A 15,756-nucleotide genomic window follows, 5' to 3' on the forward strand; every position below is an offset into this window, starting at 1 on the left:
CCCAGCTTCTGGAAGTGAAAGGCAGGCCCGGATACTGTCTCACATCAGCCCAGAGCCTCCATCAGGGGCCATTCCCAGAAATCCAGCAGGTCCCCTGCTCTCCTCTTTGGAAGCTGCACCTCTCCACAGAAGCGTTGATTTGGCAGCCCTGTGTCCCCCAGCTCTCATGTTTATACATGACTCCCACTGCACTTTATCTCCAGAATAAAACCGCTCATGAATAGAAGTATGCGCGGACTCACGTGTGTGTGTTAGTTTCAGCTCTGCAATTCCACGGACGCTCCAATAAGCGTCTCAGTGAAGCTCTCATCAGCACTGTTTCAGAAACAATTCTTTCTCCTTCCTTGCTTCCGTCTGCACTGAATGGAGGTGGGAGCTTCCTAATGCACCAAGGAGGTAACTAACAAGAGAGCTTGTAGTGGGAAGGGACAAAATCGGCTACAGGAAGCTGGATTCTTGGGTGGCAGCCCACCTCCTTGGTGGCAGTATCTCCTTGCTGCTGGTGACGGATGATTCCGAAGAACGTCTGGGTGGGTTTCTGAGCACTGCCACCTCATGTGGCACACTTAGCAGCCCCGGGGACCAGAGGACACCCCCAGCTTCTTAGTCATTGCTGTCCCTACTGTTGTAAAATAGATCCTGAGACAGTAGCTTGAAGAACATTCGATTTTGTTCATAGAGCAGCTACTAGCCCCTGGCCCCCAGCCCCCAGCAGGGAGCCTCAGAGAAGGCGGCCCACATTCCTGGTGTGGTGTGATGGTGCTGGGGTGGGCAAGAAGACTGTCCTCCAAAAATCAGGGTTGTGTTTCAGTGTGTCTGGTGAATCATGGAAAGACCAGCACAGATCTAGCCGTGTTTCAATGGCTCGGGCCGAAGCAACTTCTGTCAAAAGAGTCAAAAGAGATAGAACATCTTTTCTTCCTTTCTTTTCTTATTGGAGTCAGGCATTCAGATCACAGACTGTGGAGATGATGGAACAGAGACTTCCACGACCACACATAACAAAGAATAGAGTCTTAGCAAAAGCGGTTTGGAAAAGTCCCTAAACAAACAGATGACTACAGGCCTTACCAAGCACCAGCATCAGTCCCCAGAGAGGGAGAAAAATCTGATTTCCAGAGTTACCAAATATCCAAACAATATCCAAACTGTCCAGTTTTCAACCAAACTTTATGAAGCATACAAAGAAACAGGATGGCTTATTCACAGGAAAGAAAGAAATTATCAGAAACCATCCCTGAGGAAGCCTAGACATTAGACGTATGAGACAAATACTTAATTAAAAATTTTTTTTAAGTTTTTATTTTTTATTTTTGTTAGAGAGAGAGCATGAGCTGAGGAGGGGCAGAGAGAGGGGGAGATGCAGAATCTGAAGTAGGCTTCAGGCTCTGAGCTGTCAGCACAGAGCCTAAAGTGAAGCTCAAACTCATAAACCACAAAATCATGACCTGGGCTGAAATCAGACGCTTAGCCAACTGAGCCACCCAGGTGCTCCATGAGAAAAATACTTTAAATGAACTGTGTTAAATGTGCCCCAAGAACCAAAGGACAAAGGACAAAGGACAAAGCCATGGACAAAGAGCTAAAAGAAATCATGAGTCTGAAGTATGAGGAGCACCTGGGTGTGCACTATAGGTGGGAATGTAGATTGGTGCAGCAGCTATGGAAAACAGTATGAAGGACCCTCAAAAAATTTAAAATAGAGCTACCATATGACTCACCAATTCCACTTCTGGGTATTCAACTATTAAAAATGAAATCTTGCCATTTGCAACAACATGAATGAAGCTAGAAGGCATTAAACTAAGTGAAATAAGTCAGACGGAAAAAGATAAACACTGTGTTATCTCACTTACATTAGGAGTCTAAAAAATAACAAAACTAAACTAAACAAACAGAAAATCCCCAAACTCATGGATATAGAATTGCTTGGAGCAAAGGGTGGGGCAGGGGGGTGTTGCAGAAAATGTGTGAATATGGTCAAAAGTACAAATTTGGGGTTATAAAATGAGTAAGTCATGAGGATGTAATGTACAGCATGGTGACTGTAGTTAATAATACTGTACTGCAGATTGGAAACTAGCTAGAAAACTGGATCTTGAAAGTTCTCATCACAAGAAACAAATTTTCTGTAACTACATATAATGACAGATGTTTCCTGGACTTATTGTGGTGACCATTTTGAAATACATACAAATATTGAATAATTATGTTGTACACCTGAGACTAACATGTTATCTCAATTATACCTAATAATAAATAAATAAATTGCAACATGCCTATAACAAGTAAAGAAATTGAATCAGTACTTTTTAAATGTTTGTTTATTTATTCATTTTGAGAGATTGAGGGAGGGGCAGAGAGAGGTGGAGACAGAGAATCTCTGTCAGCTATCAGCACAGAGCCCAACATGGGGCTCAAACTCAGGAAACTGTGAGATCATGACCTGAGCCAAAACCAAGAGTCAGATGCTTAACCAGCTGAGCCACCCAGGTGCTCCTGAATTAGTAGTTTAAAAGATTCCTAACAAAGAAAATCCAGGACCAGATGACTTTATTGGTGAATTTCACCAAACATTTAAAGAAGAATTAATATCAATCCTACTCAAAGTCTTCCAAAAAATAGAGTAAGAGGGGACACTATCTAAGTCATTCAATGAGGCCAGCATTACCCTGATACCATAGCCAAACAAAGATACCACAAGGAAATAAAACTACTAATATCAATTATGGATATATACCCCCAAATCCTCAACTAAATAATGGCTAACTAAATCCAACGGCATGTCAAAAGGATTACATCCATGGCCAAGAAGCATTTGTGTTAGGAATGCAAGGATGGTTCAACACAAGAAAATCAGTCAATGCAATAAACTACATTCATAGAACAAAGGAAAAAATCCACATGATCATCTCAAGATGCAAAAAAGAAAAGCATTTGACAAAATGCAACACCTTTCATGATAAAAACACTCAGCAAACGGACTGGAGAGGAACTTCCTTAACATGATAAAAGGACATTTATGAAAATTCCGCAACTAACATCCTGATCATTGGTGAAAAACCGAAAGCTTTTCTCTTAAGATCAGGAACAAGACAAGGACGTCCATATTCACTACTGCTATTTAACACTGACTAGAAGTCCTAGTTAGAGCAATTAGTCAAGAAAATTTCCCTGTCTTGGCTGTTGTGAATAAAAGCGTATGTTTTCCCCAAACAAGGCAGAGGACAGAGGCATACGATTCCACACAGTTCATTATAACCACAACCTATTTCCACTGTCCTAAGTTGTCCCTCAAATTTTTCTATCAAACTATAAGACAGTTCCATAGTTTATGGTAATTGAGGAATTAATTCCAAAGTGAAGAACTTTATTCGTATTGCCCTCCTTCCAAGAGTTTAGAAGATGCCTCACTGTTACCCTTATGTATCTCTGACATTCTTAATTCAAGAATTCAAGGTGAAAGATGGAAGATGTTAGCATCAATGTCACGAGCATGGTGAATTGCTGGCTTTATGAGGTTACCTGTTTCCCAGCCAGGATCCCACAGAGAGCGTGCTTTACATTCTTTGCCTCTGGTTGAAACTCTGAGTCAATTCCTTCTTTGAGGTGCCTCGGTTTCTCAATTGCAAGGGATAAATCACTTTACAAGGAAATAGCTAAATGTGGGTCAACTTTGAATGGGCCTGTTTAGGGGCGCCTGGGTGGCTTAGTCAGTTAAGCGTCCGACTTTCGCTTAGGTCATGATCTCGCGGTTCGTGGGTTCGGGCCCCGCGTCGGGCTCTGTGCTGACTGCCAGCTCAGAGCCTGGAGCCTGTTTCAGAGTCTGTGACTCCCTCTCTCTCTGACCCTCCCCTGCTCATGCTGTCTCTCTCTCTCTCTCTCCTAGAAATAAATAAAACATTAAAAAAAATTTTTTTAATGGGCCTCTGTTTAATTTTTAAAAATTTTTAATGTTTATTTTTGAGAGAGAGAGAGCAGGGGGAGGGGCCAAAAGAGGGAGATAGAGGTTCCCAGGTGGGCTTCAAGATGACAGCAGAGCCTGAAGTAGGGCTTGAACTCATGAATCATGAAATCGTGACCTGAGCCGAAGTCAGATGCTTGATCAACTGAGTCACCCAGGTGCCCCTGTTTGTTTTTCATAAAAAGATGAGCTTTTTGCTTTAGATTTACAGAATTATTGAGAAGATAACAGAGAGTTTCTATATACCCTGCACCCAGTTTCCTCTATCATGAGCATCTTAACATTAGTAGGATACATTGGTTACAATTAGTAAATAAATGTTGGTACTTTATTATTCTTTTGGCACTTTATTATTAAGTAAGGTGCATACTTGATTCACACTTCCTGCTTTCCCCTAACATCCATTCTCTGTCCCAGGATCCCACCCAGGATACCATATTACATTTAGTCATAAGGTCTCCTTAGACTTCTCTTGGCTGTAACAGTTTCTCTGGGTTTTCATGTTTTTGATGGCTTTAACAGTTGTGGGATCGCTGATCAGGTACTTCGTAGAATGCCCCTTAGTTGGGATTCCTCTGATGTTTTCCCTCATGATTAGATCAAGGTTATGGGTTTTAGGGAGGAAGACCTCAGAGATGAAGTACCATTGTCATCATTTTGTATCAAGGTTACCTACTATCACTATGACTTATCACTGTTGATTTAACCTTGATCACTGGTTGAGGGTTTGCAAGTTTTCTCCACTGGAAAGTTACTCTTTTTTTCTCTCTCTTTCCATACTATCCTCTTTGGTGGAAAGTTGAGTGGGCCAGGTTTCAATGCTATCAACATTACATCTTCACATTCATCTGGTGGCCTGACTTCCCTTGATCATAACGACATCCACGTCTGTGCATACACACACACACACACACACACACACACATTTCTTAGCTGCCACAGACACCTTTTCCAGACAGTTCTTTCCCTTCCTTGTGCATAGTTTATTTTTGAGTCTTGCCAGTGAATCTGAACTGTAATTTGTAGGGTTTTTGTTTGTTTGTTTTTAAACTTTTTTAAATTTAAATCTAAGTTAGTTGACATATAGTTTAATAATGATGTCAGGAATGGAATTTAGTGATTCATCACTTACATATAACACCCAGTGCTCATCCCAAAAAATGCCCTCCTTAATACTCATCACCCATTCAGCCCATCCCCCAACTGACACCCTTCCAGCAACTCTGTTTGTTCTCTGTACTTAAGAGTCCCTTATGGTTTGTCTCCCTCTCTTTCCATCTTATTTTTCCTTCCCTTCCCTTCCTTTAATCTATTTTCTTAAATTCCACATAGGAGTGAAATCATATATTTGTCTTTCTCTGACTGACTTATTTTGCTTAGCATAATATACTCTAGTTCCACCCACATTGTTGCAAATGGCAAGATTTCATTCTTTTTGATCATTAATATTCCAGTGTGTGTGTGTGTGTGTGTGTGTGTGTGTGTGTATACACATCTCTTTTATCCATTCATCAGTCGATAGACATTTTAGTTCTTTCCATACTTGGGCTATTGCTGATAGAGCTGTTGATAGAACATTGGGGTTCATGTGCCCCTTTGAATCAGTATTTTTGTATCCTTTGCATAAATACCCAGTAGTGCAATTGCTGGGTGGTACGGTTGTTCTATTGTTAATCTTTTGAGGAACCTCCATAATGTTTTCCAGAGCGGTTGCACTAGTTTGCATCCCCACCAGCCGTGCAAGAAAGATCCTTTCTCTGCATCCTCACCAACATCTGTTGTTGCCTGAGTTGTTCATGTTAGCCATTCTGACGGGTGTGAGGTCAGTGAGGTGGTATCTCATGGTGGTTTGACTTGTGTTTCCCTGATGATGGGTGATGTTGAACATATTTTCATGTGTCTGTTGACCATCTGGATGTCTTCTTTAGAGAAGTGTCTGTTCATGTCTTTAGCCCATTTCTTCACTGGATTATTTGGGTTTTCAGTGTTGAGCTTGATAAGTTCTTTATAGATTTTGGATACTAATCCTTTTCTGATATGTCATTTGCAAATATCTTCTCCCATTCTGTCAGTTTCCTTTTAGTTTTGCTAATTGTTTCCCTTGCTGAGCAGAAGCTTTTTTATCTAGAAGAGGTTCCAATTGTTCATTTTTGCTTTTGTTTCCCTTGCCTCTGGAAACATGTCAAGTAAGAAGTCGCTGTGGCCGAGGTCAAAGACATTGCTGTCTGTTTTCTCCTCTAGGGTTTTGATGGCTTCCTGTCTTATGTTTAGGTCCATCAATTTTGAGTTTATTTTTGTGTATGGTGTAAGAAAGTGGTCCAGGTTCATTTTTCTGTGTGTCGCTGTCAAATTTTCCCAACACCATTTGCTGAAGAGACTGTCTTTATTCCGTTGGATATTCTTTCCTGCTTTGTCAAAGATTAGTTGGCCATACATTTGTAGGTCCATTTCGCAGCTCTCTATTCTGTTCCATTGATCTATGTGTCTGTTTTTGTGCCACTACCATACTATCTTGATGATACAGCTTTGTAATACAGCTTACAGTCCAGAATTGTAATACCTCCAGCTTTGGCTTTCTTTTTCAAGATTGTTTTGTCTATTCGGGGTCTTTTCTGGTTCCATACAAATTTTAGGATTATTTGGTCTAGCTCTGTGAATAATGCTGGTGTTATTTCTATAGGGATTGCATTGAATGTGTAGACTGCTTTGTGTAGTATCGACATTTTAACAATACTTGTTCTTCCAGTCCATGAGCATGGAATGTTTTTCCATTTTCTTATGTCTTCTTCAATTTCTTTCATAAGCTTTCTATAGTTTTCAGTGCATAGATTTTTTCACCTCTTTGGTTAGGTTTCTTCCTAGGTATTTTGTGGGTTTTGGTGCAATTAAAAAGAACAAGCTTTTGATTTATCTTTCTGTTGCTTCATTATCACTGTATAGAAATCCTGCAACTTCGCTGAACTCATGTATCAGTTCTAGCAGTTTTTTGGTGGAGTCTTTTGGGTTTCCCCATAGTATCATGTCTTATGCAAAGAGCGGAAGTTTGACTTCCTCGTTGTCAATTTGGATGCCTTTTATTTCCTTGTGTTTTCTGATTGCTGAGGCTAAGACTTCCAACACTATGTTAAATAACAGTAGTACGAGTGGACATTCTTGTCGTGTTCCTGACCTTAGGGGGAAAGCTCTCAGTTTTTCTTCATTGAGGATGATATTAGCAGTGGGTCTTTCATATATGGCCTTTATGATCTTGAGATATGATCTTTATATCCCTGTTTTGAGGGTTTTTATCAAGAAAGGATGCTGTAATTTGTCAAATGTTTTTTTTCTGCATCTATTGAGAGGATCATATAATTCTTATCCTTTCTACTATTAATGTGATGTGTCATGTTGATTGATTTGCAGATATTGAACCAGCCCTGCAGCCCAGGTATAAGTCCCACTGGATTGTGGTGAATAATTCTTTTAATGTATTGTTGGATTGGTTGGCTAGTATCTTATGGAGAATTTCTGCATTCATGTTCATTAGGAAAATTGGTCTGTAGTTCTTTATAGTGGGTCTTTGTCTGGTTTTGGAATCAAGGTAATGCTAGGCTTGTAGAATGAGTTTGAAAGTGTTCCTTCCATTTCTACTTTTTGGAACAGCTTCAAAAGAGTAAGTGTTACCACTTCTTTAAAAGTTTGGTAGAATTCCCCTGGAGAGCCCTCTGGCCCTGGACTCTTGTTTGATTACTGATCCAATTTCTTTACTGGTTATGGGTCTGTTCAAATTTTCTATTTCTTCTTATTTCAGTTTTGGTAGTTTATATGTTTCTAGGAATTTGTCCATTTCTTCCAGATTGTCTAATTTGTTGGCCTACAGTTGCTCGTAATATTCTCTTATTATTGTGTATTTCTGCAATGTTGGTTGTGATCTCATTCTTGGCTTTATTTATTTGGGTTCTTTCTTTTTTCTTTTTGATCATTCTGGCCAGGGGTTTATCAATTTTGTTAATTCTTTCAAAGAACCAGCTCCTGGTTTCACTGATCTGTTCTACCGGGTTTTTTAAAATTTCAATATCATTGATTTCTGCTCTAATCTTTATTATTTCCCTTCTTCTGCTGGTTTTGGGCTGAACTGTACTTTGAATAAATATTCTCATGAAGCAAGAACTTGGCAAACGGGTGTCGCTAGAGCAAGGAGACAGCTCCTGTGGCCTGCAGTGATGAGGCTGTTAGTTGCAGAGAAGCCTTGTTTGTTTGTTTAACGCTGTCAGCTCTGACTCGTTTGTCAGCTAATCACCACATCACTCATCTGCCGCGTAATTATCGTCTCCGTTAAAACATCAGTGCCTGCTAGGAAGTATCATTAAGTTTAAATTGGATCCCTGGGCAATGTCCTAATTACAATATTTGAATTTTTTAAAATGAACTCATAGAAAGATTAATTTCATACTGTAATTAGTGATTTTCTCCTTGGACAGAAAAATGCACAATGTATTTTTTTTAGAATGTATTTTTGAAGTAAATGATCATTTCTTCCTTGTAGCACTAAGGTGGGCTTATGTGTATGATTCATCAAAGTAATTACATTTCACTTCTTATTAAAGTATATTAGATTCTAGGGGCGCCTGGGTGGCTTAGTCGGTTAAGCGTCCGACTTTCGCTTAGATCATGATCTCGTGGTTCGTGGGTTCGAGCCCCGCGTCGGGCTCTGTGCTGACTGCCAGCTCAGAGCCTGGAGCCTGTTTCAGTCTGTGACTCCCTCTCTCTCTGACACTCCCCTACTCACACTGTCTCTCTCTCTCTCTCTCTCCTAGAAATAAATAAAATATTTTTTTAAAAATTTTAAAAAAGTATATTAGATTCTAAATATATTGTAAAATATCTGTGTAACATATAATATCTCATATGTAAATATTATGTTTATATATTATGTTTGAATGTTTATATTTATAGATAAATATACTACAGAGAATAAGGAATGTAATATTCTGTTATATCATATATATTCTACATTCTATTGTATGTTATATATAATCTATTATTATATTCTATATTCTGCTGTCATTGTTGCTGTTTTTAGTGAGCTATTCACCCAACGTGGGGCTCAAACTCATGACCCCATGATCAAGAGTCACATGCCCTACTGACTAAGCCAGCCTGGCACCCTCTATATTCTTATTAGGATATATATATATATGTTTATAAAATATCATGGTTAAAAATTTGAAAGTGGGGAATGGCAAGATGCCATTTCAGAGCAAGGTTAATTACACCATGCCAAGTAGCAAAGGCACATAGAGTATGAAAGAAATTGGGATACAGGGAAGTTATGTTTTAATTAAAATAGAAAATAGGGGTAGCTGTGTGGCTCAGTCAGTTAAGCATCCAACTCTTGACTTTGGCTCAGGTCATGATCTCACAGTTTGTTAGTTCAAGCCCCATGTCTGGCTTCACGCTGACAGCATAGAACCTGCTTGGAATTCTCTGTCCCCCTCTCTCTTTCTCTTTCTCTCTCTCAAAAATAAATAAATCAACATTAAATAAAAAACAGAAAATATACTCCTCACTATTGACCTTATGATTTTTTTAGGCTCCTGCTCGAGGACACACTAGCCCTGGCTAATGAGGACAGCCAAGTGAGAATGTAAGCCTTCAGCCTCTACCCAAAGGTGCCTTGCTCACTGCCACTGTGTCTGTCCGGGCAGGCTGTACACTGCACAACTCCAGAGGGCACCATTCATTCAGGGTCTGTAGTATGGCCACCCTGAGAGGCTCCTGGGGGTCTTCCCTGTGACTCTGAATCTCCAGTAAATTATGTATGTGGCAGAGAGGTTTTCTGAATACTTGCCACACTTCTCTTTCTCTTTTTAAAAATCCATAGTGCTTTTGGATACTACTACTTAATGATTTGCTCATCTTGTATCTAATCCATTTGGCTCTATCATCAACACCTGGGCAGGGGAGTCTGACCACTTATCATCATTTGATTCTTTTGCACTATGTCTTGGTTTTCAATCACTCAACAAATAGGTATCAGTATTTTAGTCTATGCCTCCCAGTTGACTTTCCTTCTCTTAATTTGAAGGGCAGGCATGGAGTGCCTTTTCTTTTTCCTTGCAATCCCATGCCCCCCAGTGGTAAAAAGCATACCAAAACCTGCTAAAATGAGAACTACTTAAAATCGCATAGGAAACTTGTACTAGATGTTCTTGGCGGCGTTAGTCATAATGTCCTGACTCACATGTCCATCAGCTGCTCAATGCACAAACAAAATGTGGTATATCCGTATAGTAAAACATGATCCTGCCATTAAAAGAATAGATTACTGACACCTGCTACCACATGGCAGAACCTTGAACACATTACGCTATGTGAACGAAGACAGACACAATAGCCACTTGTTGTATCATTCCGTGTATACAAATGTTCAGTACAGGCAAGCCTACAGGGACAGTAGAGCAGTAGCTGCCAGGGATCGGGGTAGGAGATTGGGAAGTGGATGCGGGGTTTCTTTTCGGGGTAATGAAAATGTTCTAAAATTAGATAGTAGTGATGGTGTGAATATACTAAAACCACTGAATTATACACTTTAAAAGGATGGATTTTATGGCATACATGTCAATAAAGCTATAAAAAGTTTTTAAAATCCTATCAGAATCACAGAGCTTTAGAGATGTATTTCAGCAATCTTTAGACACATTCCTCCTTTTACACCCTCTAAGCAGTTGTTTGATTGTCCATAGTCACAATAGTCTGTTAATTGCACCAGTATGATTCAACTGTGAGGAGGAAGGTGTTTTTGCGGAGGTACAAATCACAGGTAGAGGTTGTTGACGTACGTGGGGGGGGGGGGTACTTATACCTGCTCCCTTCTGATCTTCTCTCCAGTGATGAGCCCATCTCCCCGGTTAGAGAGGAATGCAATACCTTCAGCTCCTTTAAAAAGAATAAACAATCAGAAGCACAGAACTGTAATGAATTAATTTATACAATGAACAGTTTAAGGATACTTTCAGGGGCACCTGGTTGGCTCAGTCAGTTACACGTCCAGCTTCATCTCAGGTCATCATCTCATGGTTCATTATCTCACGATCCATGAGTCCAAGCCCCAGGTACAGAGCCTTCTTGGGATTCCTTCTCTCTCTCCCCCTGCCTCTCCCATGCATGCTCTCTCTGCCCCTCCCCTGCTCACTCTCTTTCTCTCAAAATAAATTAATAAACACTATTTTTTTTTTTTTTGTAAAATGAAGAATACTTTTATCCCACTCCTAGGCCAGTAAGGACAAAATTTCAGAAAAAGGAGAGACTGAAGAAGAGAACTGAGGGCACAAGAAAGAATTCCAGAGACAAGGGTGAAGCCGGGCGTCTCCTCCACTCTGTCACCTTCCCCTTCTGCTGTCACCAAAGGAACAATAGCTCAGAATCCCCTACACTGACCCTCCAGTCTCCCCACCACCCCCGGAGGTCAGGCCCAAGACCATCTTGACCAAACACCACTCCCAAGCCCAGGACCTATACCTTTGGTGATTTCTCTCCTGCCGCTGGGAGCAGAGAGCACTGAGCACACTGGGAAGGGAGACTCATTGAGAGGATTCTATTCCAGAAAAAATGGCACTGCCTTTGTTAACCTTGGAGGCGACATTCCCGAAGGCCTCCCCAGTTCTAAAACTCCTTTCATCCAGGATCTTGAGAGTAGAAAGAAGGAGCAGATCAACACCTCAGGGCAGAACACTTGCTACTGGTCAGATAAAACTTGGAGGCTTCCTCAGGGCAGCTGGAGCGGACAGAGCAGCCGCGCGCATGCGCCACCGTTAGTCCTGATCGGGGACGAATGCAAAGCCCTGTCTCCTCAGAACTAAAACTTACGGGCACCGGGGTAGCTCATTCCGTTAAGCCACCAACTCTTGGCCTCAGCTCAGGCCATGATCTCATGGTTTGTGAGTTCGAGCCTTCTGTGGGGCTCTGTGCTGCCAGCGTGGAGCCTGCTTGGAATTCTCTCTCTCTCTCTCTCTCTCTCTCTCTCTCTCTGCCTCTCCCCCAATCTCCGTCTCTCTCTTTCCAAAAAGTAAATAAGTTAATTTAAAAAATTAATAAAAACGAATGGAATTTACTATGACAAAGCTGTTAGGCAACCATTGTGGGGCCACTTGTATGGAGAACAGTGAGTGGATTTTAATAAAACTCTGCTCGGCAGGTCCTCCTGCGATCGCTTTGGCCTGTCGCCTGCAGCCACTATCTTGATTTGCCATTTGACCGACCTGAGACTGACAGAGAATGTGCCTGGCTGTAAAGCTGTAGATTTAGGCTTATACTTTGTCAGTGTTGACTGCGCTGATTTATTAAACAGTTTTTAAAAAGACTAAAACTGCATTTTTCTGAAGTGGAGGTTTGGCCCTTCTCTATTGCAAACACATCAACAACCAGACTGGATAAATTCTAAATGTTATCCCCTCAAGGGCGTGGGATTTGAGTCAAATAATCAAGGAGTCTGTATTGGGCACCTGCGGTGGGTCAAGTATGAGTTCGATTACTTATACTGACTTCAAATATGCAGTAAGCGGAAGGCTAGAGGAAGGGTCCAGGAGCCGGAGGGGGCATGTCGCAGTCAGGACTTCTGGTTCTCACTGGCTGACCCCCCACCCCGGACAGGACCCCTCACCCTACTTTAGGGACGGCCTTGTTGAGGCCACCCCGTATGGTAATTCCAACTCCCTTGGCAGAATCTCACCCATCAGTGCATGACCTTGACCTGCGTCCAGTATTGATTGTGAGCTCAGCACGTGATCCCATCCTAGGGACAGAAAAGACTTTGTTCCACGGCTGGGGGAGTTGCCTCTCTCCCGCTGGATGTGAACAAGTGAGCCTGTTGTCCCCACTGAAGAGGGAAGCCCCTGTGAGGACAAGAGGGATGGACGCGAGAAGCAGAACTAGGAATTCCAGGGAAACTGAGCCAGAGCCCTGCGGGGACCAGACCTGACACCTGATATGTACTCTGGACCTCCTGTCATGGGCATCCTACATTTCTTTACTTCTTCTGTTGTCTTTTTAAAGATTTTTTTAAATGTTTATTATTTATATAAATTTTTTTATTTCTGAGAGAAACAGAGAGACAGTGTGAGCAGGGGAGAGTCAGAGAGAGAGGGAGACACAGAATCCGAAGCAGCCTCCAGGCTCTGAGCTGTCAGCACAGAGCCTGATGCGGGGCTCGAACCCACGAACCGCGAGATCATGACCTAAGCTGAAGTCGGCTGCTTAACCGACTAAGCCACCCAGGCGCCCCTTAATGTTTATTTTTGACAGAGCACAAATGGAGGAGGGGCAGAGAGGGGGGAGTCAGAGGATGTGAAGCAGGCTCCCCACTGACGCTGAATGCAGAGCTCTCACCCACAAACTGTGAGATCGGGACCTGAGCCAAATTTGGATGTTCAATCGACTGAGCCACCCAGGCACCCCCTGTTGTATTTTTTTAAATCATGGTATAATATACGTAACTTAAAATTGACCATGTTAACCGATTTTAAGTGTACAGTTGGGTAGCCTCAAGCACACTCACCCAGCTGCGTTATCCATGTTTGGAATTCTTCATCTGACAAAACGGAAGCTCTGCGCCCAGTCACACAGCACCTTCCTGCTTCCCTCCCTCAGCCCTTTGTAGTCAACATTCTACGGTCTGTCTTTCCGTCTGTCTGACAAGTCACATTAGTGGGATCATGCAGTATTTGTCCTTTTGAGAGTGGCTTATTTCACTCAGTGTACTGTCCTCAGAGTTCATCCACATTGTAACAGGTGTCTGAATGCCCTTCCTTTTTAAGGCTGAAGAAGATTCCATTGTATAGATGTGCTCCATTTTGTTGACCTATCCATCTGTTGACAGACACATGGGGGTTTCCCCCCTAGCTGTTGGGATTAATGTCTCTCTGAACATGGTGTGCAGATATCTGTTTGAGTATTTCTTTACATCTAAACACTGAAAGCTTGGGGTGCCTGGAGGGCTCAGTCGGTTAACCGTCCAACTTCAGATCAGGTCATGATTTCACGGTTGTGGGTTCGAGTCCCGCGTCGGGCTCTGTGCTGACATCTGGAGCCTGGAGCCTGCTTTGGATTCTATGTCTCCCTCTCTCTCTGACCCTCCCCTGCTCATGCTGGCTGGCTCTCTCTCTCTCTCTCTCTCTCTCTCTCAGAAATAAATAAATCATTTTAAAAAAATAAAAATAAACACTGAAAGGGGCGCCTGGGTGGCTTAGTCGGTTAAGCGTCCAACTTTCGCTTGGGTCATGATCTCGCGGTTCGTGGGTTCGAGCCCTGCGTCGGGCTCTGTGCTGACTGCCAGCTCAGAGCCTGGAGCCTGTTTCAGTCTGTGACTCCCTCTCTCTCTGACCCTCCCCTGCTCAAGCTGTCTCTCTCTCTCTCCTAGAAATAAATAATAAAACATTAAAATAAATAAATAAATAAACACTGAAAGCTAGTGTGACTCTGATGAGCGCGGTTTGCTCCAGGGCCCACTGCTGGATTGCTGGTGGTTGGATCTGTATCGTAGTTCAACTTCTTCCTCTGGCCAATCCTATTCTCCCCTTTTCCTTTCACGGGCACTGATCTCTAGTAAATATCTTGCATCCCTATTTCTTTGGAAATGCCCCAAATAAACACACCCCTGCCTCTGTCCACCACCTTCCACCTTACCCTGACACTATGTCCCTGGACATCAGGCGTGTGGAACTCTCTTCAGTCCTCCATCTAAAGCCTCCAGGTATCCGGCCCCTCTCCTAGGACTTTCCCAAAGCCTCTGGGAAAGGAAGATATTGGCAAAACCAGCCCAGCCCAGAGTTTGTGTGGGCTGAACTGGCTCCTGCAGGCTTATTTTAGAGCCACAGCTTGTTATTCTGTCCACTTCCAACAGATGGCATGGAAGGTCCGATGGTCATTCCATCTCATTCTAGGCTACCTCTGCTGCCATTGTGCTTGTTTCGAAGTATTTTAGGAAGACTGCCTATCCCATCGTGTCTGACTTGCAAAAGCAAGGCAAGTATTGAAAGGTAAGAAACGCTTAGAAATGGGGTGTGGCTAAGAGGAGAACGGGAGAGATGATGAAAAGTAATTGATCAATGCAGAGAAATTGGAACCCTGTGCACTGCCGGTGGGAATGCCAGGTGATGCAGCCGCTGAGGAAACAGTGGGGCCGTTCCTCAAATAATTGCAGCTCGAATTACCAGATGATCTGGCAATTTCACTTCTGGGTACACACCCAAAAGAAATGAAAACAGGGACACCAACAGGTATTCGAATATCTATGTTCAGAGTAGCATTATTCACAACAGCCAAAAGTGGAAGTCGCCGAGTGGCCACCAACAGATGACTGGATAAACAAAATGTGGTGTATGGGTACAATGGAGTAATATTCAGCTTGAAAAAGAAAGAAGAGGCACCTGGGTGGTTCAGTCAACTGGTTGAGCAACTGACTCTTGGTTTCGGCTCAGGTCATGATCTCGAGGTTTGTGAGTTTGAGCCCTTCATCAGGCCCGGTGCTGACAGTGCAGAGCCTACTTGGAATTCTCTCTCTCCTCTCTCTGCCCCTCCCGTGTGTGTGCACGTGCTCTCTCTCTCGCTGTCTCTGAAAATAAATAAAAAGGGGCACCTGGGTGGCTTAGTCGGTTAAGCGTCCGACTTTCGCTCAGGTCATGATCTCGCGGTTCGTGGGTTCGAGCCCCGTGTCGGGCTCTGTGCTGACTGCCAGCTCAGAGCCTGGAGCCTGTTTCAGTCTGTGACTCCCTCTCTCTCTGACCCTCCCCTGCTCACGCTGTCTCTCTCTCTCT

Source organism: Hyaena hyaena, unplaced genomic scaffold, assembly GCF_003009895.1.
Source record: "Hyaena hyaena isolate Hyena2069 unplaced genomic scaffold, ASM300989v1 scaffold_471, whole genome shotgun sequence".
NCBI lineage: Eukaryota > Metazoa > Chordata > Mammalia > Carnivora > Hyaenidae > Hyaena > Hyaena hyaena.